Below are 12318 nucleotides of genomic sequence, written 5' to 3' on the forward strand. Positions count from 1 at the left end.
ACTTTGTGCCAGGCACTGGGGTACTGTCGAAGGCCAGCCTCGTCTCCGGCCTGGTGGGCTCCTGGAGGCCACGCCCATGTGGGACATGACTTGGGGGACATGAAGGAGGCTCCCTGGATCAGGGGCTGGGGGTCAGCTAGGCAGGGGGAGCAGGTGGGACAGGAAGCTACGGTGTGATTGAGCATGAGGCCGGTGCGTAGCTTTCAACCTTGTTTGCCTCTCAGCCCAGCCCGCTGGTGTGTGTGCCATCACTTGGAGGATAAGCGGGCGGCATTGACGTCTGGGAGAGCTGGCGTCGCCATGGGTTATAGTACGAATTTCCAAGGGCATAGTTTCTACCTTACATAGATTCTAGAACACCCCGGCCCCACCCCCACTCCAATAAGATGCACCTCGGCTTTCTTATTAGTTTTGATATTGTTAATTATTTGCAAAGCCCCGTTGAGATGTCTGTGCCAGGGACTGTAAGAATTTCACTTTGGCTAAAGTTTGGAGAACAAGGCTGGGGGCTGGGAGCACGAGGCTGGAAGGGGAGGCTGGGTCTGGCTGGTGGAAGTTGTGGATTGCTGTGTAGTTCCTCCTCGAGTCTGAACTGAAGTCTTGTAGGCTGATAGGTCTCCTCCGCTTGGCATGCTTCCTACTGTGGGGCAGGAGAGCTCCTCCTGGTCAAGGTCTTTCCCAGCCCTGGATGGACGTGCCTGGGGAGGCAGGTGGGCAGGCGAGGGGTCAGAGATCCCCCGGGGCCTCACCCTGCTGTCCATTGTCTCTGTGACTGTGGCCGGTTGTCTGGCCTACTCTGGACCTCAGTGTCCACTTCTATAAAATGAGAGGAACAGACAGGGGACTTGAAGGTGCGTCTGACTCTGACTCTGAGATCCATGTTGGTGTACAAGGTGGATTTGCACTGTGTGTGTTTGTGTGTGTGTGTTAGGAGCGACGAGGCCCCTGCCCTCAGTGCAGACTTGAGGGTTTTGCCCTCCCCTCCCCCGCCCCCAGCTGTCCCCAGCCCCACGCTAGGGGACCCTGCAGCATGGTGACTTCCGTCATGTTTGTTCTGCCGCCCAGGCAGATGTTTCCGGCAGCTGGCCACTCAGCCTCCTGCCCTATTTTTAGCTCCATTGTTACCCACCCCAGGCATCTGGCTGCCTGGGGTGCACATGACAGGCCGTGGCCCTGGAAGGGGTCCTCTTCTCTGGGTCCAGCTTGTTCCCTGCCTTCCAAGGGGTCTCTGGTTTAAGTTTCCCATGGTCTCCTGGGAAAGTGAGGGTGGCATCAGGAGAAATGGGAGAGGGTGGGAGGATGAGGCAGTGAAAAGAGCCCCAGCTGTGGAACCAGAGGCCTGGTTCTGTTGTTCTGTTGTGTAGTGAATCTGAGGCCTCAGTATTCCCATCTGCCGAATGGCACAGTGGCTGGCACTTCTGCCTTTCTCAGAGGATTGTTCTGAAGTGGAAATGAGGTTGTGAATGTGAAATTTATTTAGGAAAATGATCTTTGGAATCAGCAGCTGTGGTGGGTTCAGCTTTGTAGGGGCCCTGGAGGAGCACTGGATCCAGAGCAGGGAAACGGGGCATGTGTTTACTAGACACCAGGGCGGGGAGCTCAGCCTGGGTCGCATGGAACCCAGGCTGCACTCTGGAAGGAAGAGGGGGCATTGCCACCGGGCATTGGTGGAAGGCATGAGGGGATGTGGGTGCAGATGTCTGAGGACAGATGCGTGGGGGCAGGGAAGGGCTGGATGTGTCCTGAGAGGCCTAAGCAGGAGGGGGCTTGGAGCATCTCTGGCCCATAGGTCTGGAGCTCTTCCTCCCTAGAGAAGCTGTGTGGTGGGGCTGGGGACAGGAGGTTCTGCATCGCCCTTCCTGAGCTGGCCGCTAGCTTAGCGGGTGTATTGCACAGTGAGCTGTGTTGCACACTGGACTTTCATCAAGGACTGAAAGGTCTCAGCTGCTACAAGCTGGAAAGCCTTCCATCCCGCCCAGCCCCCTCACTTTGCAGATGGCAATGAAATGTGGCCCAGAGAGGGCTGTGCTTAACTGGAGACCTCTTGGAAAGTCCAGGCTGGAGAGGAACATCTCCTGGGGCTTTTGCTGCCCTATATCATAGAGACCGGGGTTTGCCAGGAAGGTTGGGGATGTGGAGGGCAATAGGGGGTGCTGAGGGTAGGAAGGGAGGGGTCTTGAATGCTGGGCAAGAGAGTCTAGACTGAAAGCCACAGAAGTAGAAGGATGGGGACAGACCCCAGAATTGGGTCATGGATTTTCACAGTTCCCTAAAAGCAGACCTCAGGCCCCCAAGATGTTACTGGAGGTCAGAAGCGGGGGTCCATCCTGAGGTCTCACTGGCCCCTTGGGGCCCAGTCCCTGGAAGTGGCCAGGCAAGTATCAGCAGGCCCAGAGACCTGGGTGGGGCCTCAGGAAACTAGATTTCTTCTGACCTGGAGATGCCCAGATGGCCAGCTGCTTGGAGCTCAGCCGGTGAGCATGTCCTCCTTAACCCTGTTCTCTCCAGGGTCTTCCCCACTGGGGTTTTGCCTCTCCTTTCCCCCAGTCCCTGGTGCATGGAACCTGGACACAGACAGTGCCTCAGTCTCTTCCAGGAGCAGGATGACTGCCCTCCCAGAGCCTACTGGGTCCCCCCATATAGGGAGTATGACATCCCCCTCCTCTCACTCCTTCCTGAAAAATCCAACAGGCAGGGGCCCTCTCATCCAGATAATACCTTCCTGTTTTCCAGAACAGTCCAGGAGGGCCGCAGAGAAACTGCAGATGGAGAGACACCTGTAGCCTCTCTCTGCCTTTTCAGAGTAATGGTGGCCAAGCCTCTATCTATAGCATGGAACAAATATTTAGCTGCTTGGAACTTTCCAGATCTCTGTGGCTGACTTGGGGAGAGCTGCTGCCCCACACCATCTGGCAGTCGTTGGTGCTCTGATGGTCTTTTGTGTGTGTCTCTTCAGCGACCCTGTGGGCCCTGGTGGCCAGAGACAATGTCTTCTGTATCCTGTGAACCCCCATGCTCCAGCACTGGCTGGGTTCACAGGACCTTGGTGTTGCTCTACCTGACTGTTACAAGCCAGGTAACTTGACATGCTCCTGTGAGAGGGGAAAGAAGTACGTTCTGTCTTGTTGCATGTGGCGTGTGGTCACTGAGGGTCAAACCTAAAAATACTGGAGCGCATTAGTCAGGATTAGGTTTGGCTGCGAGTAACAGGACAAGCCAAATAACAGTGGTTTACACAAGATGGAAGTTTATTTCTATGTCCTGTCCAAACCCAGAGCTTTGCAGCCCACGCCTGGGGTGGCGGTTCCAGGCCATGGATTCCTTGGGAAACTTGACCACTCCCATTCCGAGGGTGTGGCTTCACGTGCTTGTGGTTCAAGATGGCTGGGAAATGTCAAGCATCGCATCTGTGTTCCAGACAGCAGGATGGAGGAAGAGAGGAAAAGGGGCCCTAGGGAAGATTCTGGAACTTGCCACATGACAAGACCCCTCGTGTTCCATTAGTTGGGACTGGTCATGGGTACCTGCGGGGCATATGGGGAGTGGTCTCCTGCTCATCGTCTGGCTTGTTTAATGGGTGGAAGCATTGTGGGCATTTTGGTCAAACCTGAGGATGCCCCCCAGGCTGAGAAGTGGGATCGGGATTTCCGGGCCTGTGGAGTCTCCCCTAGGGACATTCCCCCCAGGGAGGTCAGTCTTGGGACCAGAAAGCCCCATGCCCCAGGGCCAGCAAGAGGGAGCAGAGAAGCTCTCTGGGGGTCAGAGGCAGCCCAGTGGCAACGGTCAGAACAAAGGATGTGGGCCAGCCTCTCCTGAGGGGGTCAGAGTCTGCCCGGGAAGTGTGGCCCGTGTCTGGGCTGCTGGGGCCCGAGGGAGAGGACAAGCTCCCTCACTGGATGGTAGCCAGGAGGCCAGGGGACTCACAGACTTGGGGACTCATGGAGGGGCTGCAGGAGCTGTGACAGAGGTAGATGGGAGGCCATGAACGCGGGGCTGCTCCAGGGAGCAGGCTGGGAGGTCAGGGAGGGCTCCAGGACCCTGAACCTGCACCCCACCTCAAGAGAAACCAGAGATCTACACTTCTGTTCAAAACCCCTTGATTTCCAAGTACTGGCAGCTAATTAGAGTGGAAAATCGCAAACCCGCAGGGATCAAGCCAGTGGCACACAGGACAGCTTTCTGCCTGCGGATGACGACCTCTACCCTCTAGACCAGATGCTTCCTGAGTCTTCAAGGGGGAGGACTTAGGGGGAATGTGTGGAAGACTCACTTCTTGTGAGACAGCTTGACTTTTTAAAAATTTCATTTAAAAAATGTTTTCATCCCCAGTTTTGTTTTGGAAAACTTTTAAGCCTACAAAAGGGAGGAGAGTACTGTTAGTTAGTGTCTGTCCTCGCCGGTGGCTGAAGTTTGCTCTGTTTGCTTGTGTTCTCTGTCTCTCTATCTCTGTCTCTCAACCACCTAAAAGTGACAGACATCAAGGTGCGTCATCTCTGGACCCTTCAGCCTGGGTCTTCCAGGAGCACAATATCCACAATATCATCACACCCAAGGAATTAACTTATTTGTTCCAACACGCCATCCATATTCAAAATTTCTCATTTGTCCGCAGAATGTTCCTTATAATCTTTCCTCCTTCTCTAATCCAGGTTCCTGTAGAGACAGAGCTTTATGTCAGGCAGAGCTGACCTACAGGGGAGGTACAGAGGTTGCAGGGCTCCCCAGGCTAAGAGGCAGGAGGCTAGGGGTGCCAGAAAGGACCCTTTTCCTTCCCGAGGGTCCCAGATTCCACAGAGCTGACAGGAGACCATTCTCCGTCCGTCCGCCGGCTGTTAGGGGAGCCAGGAGGGAGGCTAGCCCTCCCCCTACAGTGTTTCCCAGCTTGGGCGCTCCCTCGGCAGAGGGACCTGCTGTCACTTGCGGGTCTCCCACTGGCCACAGCTCCTCAGCTACCCAGTCACTCTGCCCAGTCTGCCCACTCCTGGCTCCAAGCCCACCCCATACTGTCATCTCAGGGGGTGACAAGGATGTCTTGTGACTCCTCCCTGCTGGAACTGGGACCCTCAAAGGCTAGCCCAAAACTCCAGGCCCATCCTGCGGTGGCTCTCCACCTGCTGCATACTGGGGAATGTTTCCAAACATTCTTCCAACTCTGGTTTTAACTTGTAGATCTTTTTTTTTTTTTTTTTTTTTTCCAGTTCAGAAAAAAGTGGAAACATTTCAGAAACATACAGTGTAGCAGATGAGGGAGGTCTCTTGCCATCCCAGACCCCTGGTAGCTTTGCTTTATATGCTGATCTGCTGGTTTTCAAATGGAGGAGGCTGAGGGCTGGAGGAGGTGGAGGGTTAGGTCTGGGTGACACTCAGAGACGTGAGGCCATGTGCTACAAAGCCGAAGCCACGTGACTCTGTCTCCCCTGAGCTGCGGAGCCTGGGGAAATTCCTGTTGTTGGCCTGCTTCCCTGAGGCCTCTTCTGTAAAGTGGGGGAGTCACAAAGTCTCTGTATCACCTGGTTTTGAGGTGGTTGACATTAGCAAAGCCAAAAAACTCACAAAGATGAAAAATCCCACCAGGCTGTATGAGTGCCGTGATTATTATGGGAACGTGAATGGCAAGGGGCAGCGGCCACTGGAGGTGGTGGGGGGACAAAGACACAGAGCTGGGGGAGCACAGTGGGGGGGGGGTGCAGGGGCACCGACCTGAGGAGCCGTGACCTTTGTCCCACTCTGAAACCATTATAAATAACTATACTTTAATTCCACGTTCCCAAAGTAATCCTGTTGGTCCTCGGAAACTGAGAAAGGATGGATAAGCCAAAGGAAAGTAGATAACGTCACTTGGTGCCCCCACTCACGAGTAAGTAAACATCCTTAGTATCTTTTGTGCCTCCTTGTTGTGGGGTGCGGCCCTTGTTCCCATCAGCACGAGCCAGGCAGGGTGGGGAGATAACGAGATGGAGCCGATTTGTTCCCTCATTATGTGTGCAGCCCCTCCCCTGAGTCAGGCAGCGGACAGAGCCAGGAAGGACGCAGGATGGCCCCTGCCAGGAAGAGCGTGCTGTGGAAGGGAATGGAGTGTTCCATCTTGCAATGATCACAATGGGCTGCGGGTGTTGAGAGGTGGGGGGAGGGGTGGGTGGTGGGTGTGTCATCAGGGAGGGCTTCCTGGAGGCACTGGGCTTTAACCTCAAGGGGTGGGTGGACTGTGGGAGGGTGGGAGGAGGAGGGCAGTCCAGGTAAGAGCAGGATGGTGTGGGAGCTGCTTCTTCCTCACACTCTTGAGAAGGACAGAGACCTGCTCCTTGGTGCCAGCTGCCCGCTCCTGCGAAGCCTAGAAGCTTCAGTTGCCTGAGGCTGGTCAAATGCTCATCTCATAAATATTTCCTGAGCATCTGCTAGGCGCTGTCCTGGTGCTGGGGCAGCGATGTGGACCAGTCAGGCACTGTCCCGGCTTGGAGAGGGACTGGAGGAGGCTGAGGGGTTCCCATAAACCTATCAGTGAGGCAACTGGGAAATAAAAGGGCTTGTGGATGGACAGAGACTGGTGTGGGGTGCTGTGGGCAGATAGCGTCCCCAGAGGCTCAGAGAGGCCTCCCTGAGGAGGGACATTTGAGCCACGAGCACAGGAACGGGTGGCCATGTGAACAAGCTGAAGAACGTTTCAGGCAGAGGGTGCTAGGGTGCAGCCCTCATGAGGAGGAGTGGGCTGGGGGTGCTGGAAGAAGGAGGGGCCAGTGGCCAGGACAAGCGGTGAGTGAGGTCAGAGGGGCGGGGCCTACTCAGCAGGGGACGGGGCTGGATGTCCCTGTGTGACCTGATTCAGGGTTTTACAGGATCCTCTGGCTGCTGCACGGAGGATGGATTGTGGGGGGACAGGAGTGGAGGACAGGAGCTGGTGGTCTGGACCGGGTGGTGGCAGAGGTGGGGGGAACAGGAGGGGGCAAACCTGTTCTTCTGTGGGGAGAGTCCCAGAGTGGGCAGAGGACTTGCCCAAGGTCATGCAGAGCAGGGCTGTCTGGGTTCATGGTGATGGCCAGGAGCAGATGGGAATCTCCCTAAGAGAGCTGCCACATCGAACGGAAGTGGAAGTTAGATCTGTGTGTTATACCCGCTCTGCCCTGTCACTGGCTTGGGATGGGAGCCAGCGGACCGCTGAGCCCACCAATTCCTCCCAACTGTTCTTTCATAGTCCTTGTCTGTGTGAGGCCCCTGGCCACATGAGGGAGGTTCAGATCCAGCAGTGGCCAGGAGGGGGTAAGGGAAGGGGTGGTGGGGAGAGAAGTGCATGAGGTTGGGGCCCCTGGGAGGGGAAGGGGACTGTAGACTCCCCCTGCCCCCCAAACGCATGGTGACCACACACCCTGATTTGGCTAATTACACACTCATGCATTATCTGCTCAACACCATCTCCCTGTGCTCCTGACACAGTCTTCCCCTTTGCTCAGGCTGGAGGGAGCCATGGCTCGGCCAGGGAGCCTGGGCATGGGAGGCAGGAGCTCTGGCTCTCAGTTCTGTCCCTGTGACTTGGAGCACCCCGAGTTCCCTCACTGGGTCTCTGTTTCCTCATCTGTGGAGAGAGAGGGTTGGACTAGCTGACCTCCAGGGGTGTAGCCTGCTCTGAAGCTGCTTTTGGGAGCCTTTGGTGACAGCTGGTTGTGTGGTTCTGGGAGTCACGTCTTTCCTTGAGGTGGGACTAGGGATTTTGTAAGAGGGTCTGGGTCCATCCTAGTAGGCAGGGAGGGAGGACAAAGGAACAGGCTGGGGTCAGTAGCTGACGTGCAGCTTTCCACTTCAGTCCTGAGAGCCAAACTCTGCTTTGGAAAAGCCTGCAAGGTTTGCCAAACCTGGAGGTCATGGCTGCTGCATCGGGACAGGGACAAAGAAGGTGAGGACTTGCGAGCTTTGGGTTACAGATGGGGAAACAGAGACCAGAGTGGGGACGATTTAGTTCTACGGAGAACCAAATGAAAAGAAACAGACTTAAACTCATGTTGCTGTTTTGGGCCGAGGCTTGAAAAGTCTGCCATTGAACCTCTTGCCTGGCCTCCTTGCTTCAGCACTTCCTCGGCTTGAATGCTGCCATTGACGAGAAGCTCATCACTCTGCAGCCTGGGCATTTGTACTGTAACATCAGGCAGTCAGTTGATGAGCTGGAGCTCATGTTCCAGCTCCTAATGCTGAGCTGTTCCTGGGAAAACAAGGTCACCTCTCTGCCCCAGGTTCCAGAGGGCGGTTTCTTTTCTCTCCGGAATGACTGCGTGTGGAGGCAGGCGGATGCATGTCCTCATGGGGGAATTCCTCAGACACTGTGAGAGCTGTGGTCCAGATGATTCTGTGGCTTCTTAGTCGCTGAGGGCTTCTGTGGGTGAAAGGGGGCTGGGAGTCCTTGATCCCGCCATGGGGAATTGGGCACCTCTCTCCCTCTCTGGGAGGCTGTGTCTGGGGTGCTCTGGCAGAGAATGGAGTGGATGGGTGGGGGTCCAAGAGGGAGGAAGGGAGGGTGTGGGGCCTGCTCCAGCTCCCAGGGTCAGCTCTGAGGAGGCAGGAAGGCAAACTGGGAGGAGTGGCTGACAGCCGCTGCTGTCCGCCATCCTCCTCTGTAAATGGACACAGTAAGGCTAGGATCTTTGGGCTTGTTGGATGCCACCTACTCTGTCGGTGCTTTGAAGTGTTAACAAGCAGATGCAAAGGAGAAGGTGAAAGGGGCCTTATGTTTGATGGAGAATATCCTTTTTTTTCTTTTTTTTAAAGATTTATTTTATTTGGGGGGCCTGGGTGGCTCAGTGGGTTGTGTCTGCCTTCGGCTCAGGTCATGATCTCAGGGTCCTGGGATCGAGCCCCGCATTGGGCTCTCTGCTCAGCAGGGAGCCTGCCCCCCGCCCCACCTGCCTCTCTGCCTACTTGTGATCTCTCTCTCTGTCAAATAAATAAATAAAAAACCTTTAAAGAAAAAGATTTATTTTATTTATTTGAGAGCGAGAGAGAGAGAGAGAGAGAGCATGAGCAGGAGGAGGGGCAGAGGGAGAGGGAGAAGCAGGCTCGCCGCCGAGCAGGGAGCCCGACGCGGGACCCAGGACCATGAGACCATGACCTGAGCCAAAGGCAGATGCTTAACCCACTGAGCCACCCAGGCGCCTCTGGCAGAGAATATTCCTCCTTCAAATTAGGGCTTTCTTTCTTTCTTTCTGGCCAAGAGCCCCTCTAGCAAGCTGACAGAAACTCATGAACCCCCTTCCCAGAATGTTTTCAAGTGCACAGACTGTACGGGCTTACAGAGGAAGTAAGTTGTAGTCAGAGAGCTATGGAAACACTAGAAAACAAGTTGGTGATGTAGTAATACATGCCATCAGTTATTATTTTGTGAACAAGATCACCGATGAAGTAAACGAAGGTTAACTTTTATTTTGTGACCAGGCTGTTGTCGCTCAGCTCAGGTGGGGATGTGAAGCTAGAGTGTGCCTTTGATGGGCACATGTCTGCACGGCAGACACCCACGTCAGTGTGATTGTCTTTTCGGTCTCAGGCCTTGAGAACCTGTTTGCAGATGGCACGGCAGCATCTTTTGGGCTTGCCGGGCACAGTGAGGATAGGTTTCATTCTGGGGTCCTCAGGATTCACCTACTCGTAAGGTCCCTTGTGAGAACCTGGGGGCTTAAGTCTACCAGGCACACATTTGCCCAGAGTTGGTGAGTCAAGGCACTCCAGCGCCTGTGGGCGGGGTCCCCGGTCCCTGTGGCTTTAAAGGAGGAATGATCTCGAGCCGAGTTTCCAGATACCTGCATGGCACGGTGGGGTATAAACTGCCCGTGAGTTTCATGGCAACCATGTCCCAGGCTCTGTCACACAGTGGGGACAGCAGCCTTCACTCGTGATCGGATGAAGTTCCAGACTAGCATAATTGTTTATAAACCATCCAGGGTCCATGGAGCGGGTCTTTCAGTCCGCCCACACCCTGTCCTGCCCTCCATTCTCCCCCCAGGCAGAAGTTTGAGCACTAGGGACCTCGCTAACACACCCCCTACCTTGCTGACCACCTTCCCTGGTAGTGGGCAGTCGTGGCGTGACCACTAGGGCCACCAGTCGTAGGAGCTAAATCCGTTTGGATCTGGAAAAGGCTTTTGGACCATGCCATCCCTGTTGTCGTTTTAGGGCTGGGGACATGGGGAAGTTGCTTGGGGTCCTGCAGCCTAGGACCAGCAGGAGGAGGCCCCTGGGCCAGTGAGGCTCACTCCAGGCAGGGTGGAGAGAGGTTTCAGGAGAGAGGTTTCAGGAGGAGTTTTACAGAGTGGGAGGCCTGGAGATCCGGGGCTTCACCCTCCTCTGGACCATTTGGAAGCCAGTTAACTTTCTTTTTTTTTTTTTTTTTTAAAGATTTTATTTATTTATCAGAGAGAGAGAGGGGGAGAGAGCGAGCACAGGCAGACAGAATGGCAGGCAGAGGCAGAGAGAGAAGCAGGCTCCCTGCCGAGCAAGGAGCCCGATGTGGGACTCGATCCCAGGACGCTGGAATCATGACCTGAGCCGAAGGCAGCTGCTTAACCAACTGAGCCACCCAGGCGTCCCGGAAGCCAGTTAACTTTCAAAGGATATTGTCCATCCCCCAGCCCTGGAGCCTACAGCTGTGCACATGGATATTGGCTCCCAGCGGCCCTGATGGGGCTCCAGCTGGGGCCTGTTGTCGCCTGTGGAGCCCATGAGAAAGTGGGGGCGTGGCTGGAGCTGGAGCTCTGGGGGTGTCAGCCACAGCTCAACCCAGAGTGGGCAGCTGTGGGCACCTGCTGCCTCCTGTAGGCCCTTCCCATGTCCCGTCCCTCATGCCCTTGTCTGCGACAGCTACCCGTGCTCCTGTTCCTGGGGGAGACTCTTCCCAGCCATGCCTTCTCGGCCCAGGCTGCTGAGAAGGTCTGGAGAATTTCGGTGAGCGGCGTTGCCAAAGCAAGTGAGGTGGAAAGAACTTTCTGGCTCTCCTTTCGGCGGACTGGGACCCACTGCAGAGCCCCTCTTGCTCTCTGAGCAGCCTGTGCTTCCGTTTAGGAACAGAGAGGCTCATTCTGTCCGCCTTTGGCAGAGACAGAGAGAGAGAGAGAGAGCGCGCGCGAGAAAGGGGGAGGGGGAAATTGGACGGGGTGTGGTGGGGCTCTTACAAACACAAGGTGTGCATGTTAACAGCCATGTTGCGTGGCTGCTGGGAGTTTTCAAGGATGACAAGGCAGGGCCAGAGGGAGAGAGGGAGCCCTTTCCAGACTGGAGAGGGACAGGACAGGTGGTGGTCTGGGAAGGTTTGAGGAGGGGTGGATGAGTCTAGTCACTGTCTAGGCGGTTCTGGGAAGGGGGAGTCTGAGTGTTCAGGGCCTGGGGACGCTCCGCCTTCCCACTGACCCGCTGAGCCTCTGCCTCCGTCACCCACTTCCCCGAGGTGCTGCTGCTGGTTTCCAGAGGCCAGGGTAGAGGGAAGCGTGGCTGGCTCCAGCAGATTGCATCGTGTGGAGCAGCTCACCTCGGGCTGAGGGGCTGACTGTGGGTGAGGGAGTCTGGCGTCTAGGGAACGCTCTCTGCGCCCTCCAGCAGCTCCTCACCTATCTCTGGCCGTTTCCCCAGACGTTCTCTGATTTGTTCTCAGTATGCTTTAACTTTATTACCTAGTGTTCTGAGGAGAAAAAGCAAAAGGAGATGATACAAATGAACTGTCATCCCACTTGGTGATAACTTACATGAGCATCTTGACAGGTATCTGCCAGGGTTTTCCACCGATACATTTTCATGAAGTGAAACGGGATAGCAGCCTATCCTCGCCTTACAACCCGTTCCTTCTGTCCCTGCGTCCTCAATGCCTTTCCAGTCCATCAGTGTGATATTTTCAATGGCTGTTGAACCTTTCACCTTCGAGATGCCCCTACTTTATTCAGCAGAGCTGCTGTTGTTGACTGGAGGGGGTTCCCGGGGTTTGGCCATTGTAACACTTCCAGGAGCAACACAACCCGGAAACCTGGTTTTTGCAGACATCCTTAAGTATTTCTCTGGGAGAGAATCCCCCTCCCCCAGGGATTCACTGCATCCAGCAGGGCCAGCCTGCCTCCTGCACGTGCAGGGCGGAAGCTTTGGCTGTGATGGTGATACTGATGACGGCGTCAAGTTCAGGGGCCTGGCACTTTCACTGAACCCTTGGGTGTCCCCAGCCTCATCTTGTGATATTCATGACTAAATTGTCCTCCTGCATCCTATTTGCATCCACGTTTTCTCCCCATCTTTTTTAAAGATTTATTTGTTTTAGAGAGTGCACACGAGCGAGCGAGCGAGAGCATGAGCAGGGGCAGAGGC

General features: G+C 55.3%; 1 protein-coding gene across 4 annotated transcripts in view; it reads left to right on the top strand.

The window, feature by feature from the left end:
- PALD1 (phosphatase domain containing paladin 1) overlaps window positions 1-12318 on the top strand; it is an 87481-nt gene that overhangs the window by 41498 nt on the left and 33665 nt on the right. The window lies entirely within an intron of this gene.

Source organism: Mustela nivalis (genome assembly GCF_964662115.1).
Source record: "Mustela nivalis genome assembly, chromosome: 2".
In the NCBI taxonomy this organism is placed as follows: domain Eukaryota; kingdom Metazoa; phylum Chordata; class Mammalia; order Carnivora; family Mustelidae; genus Mustela; species Mustela nivalis.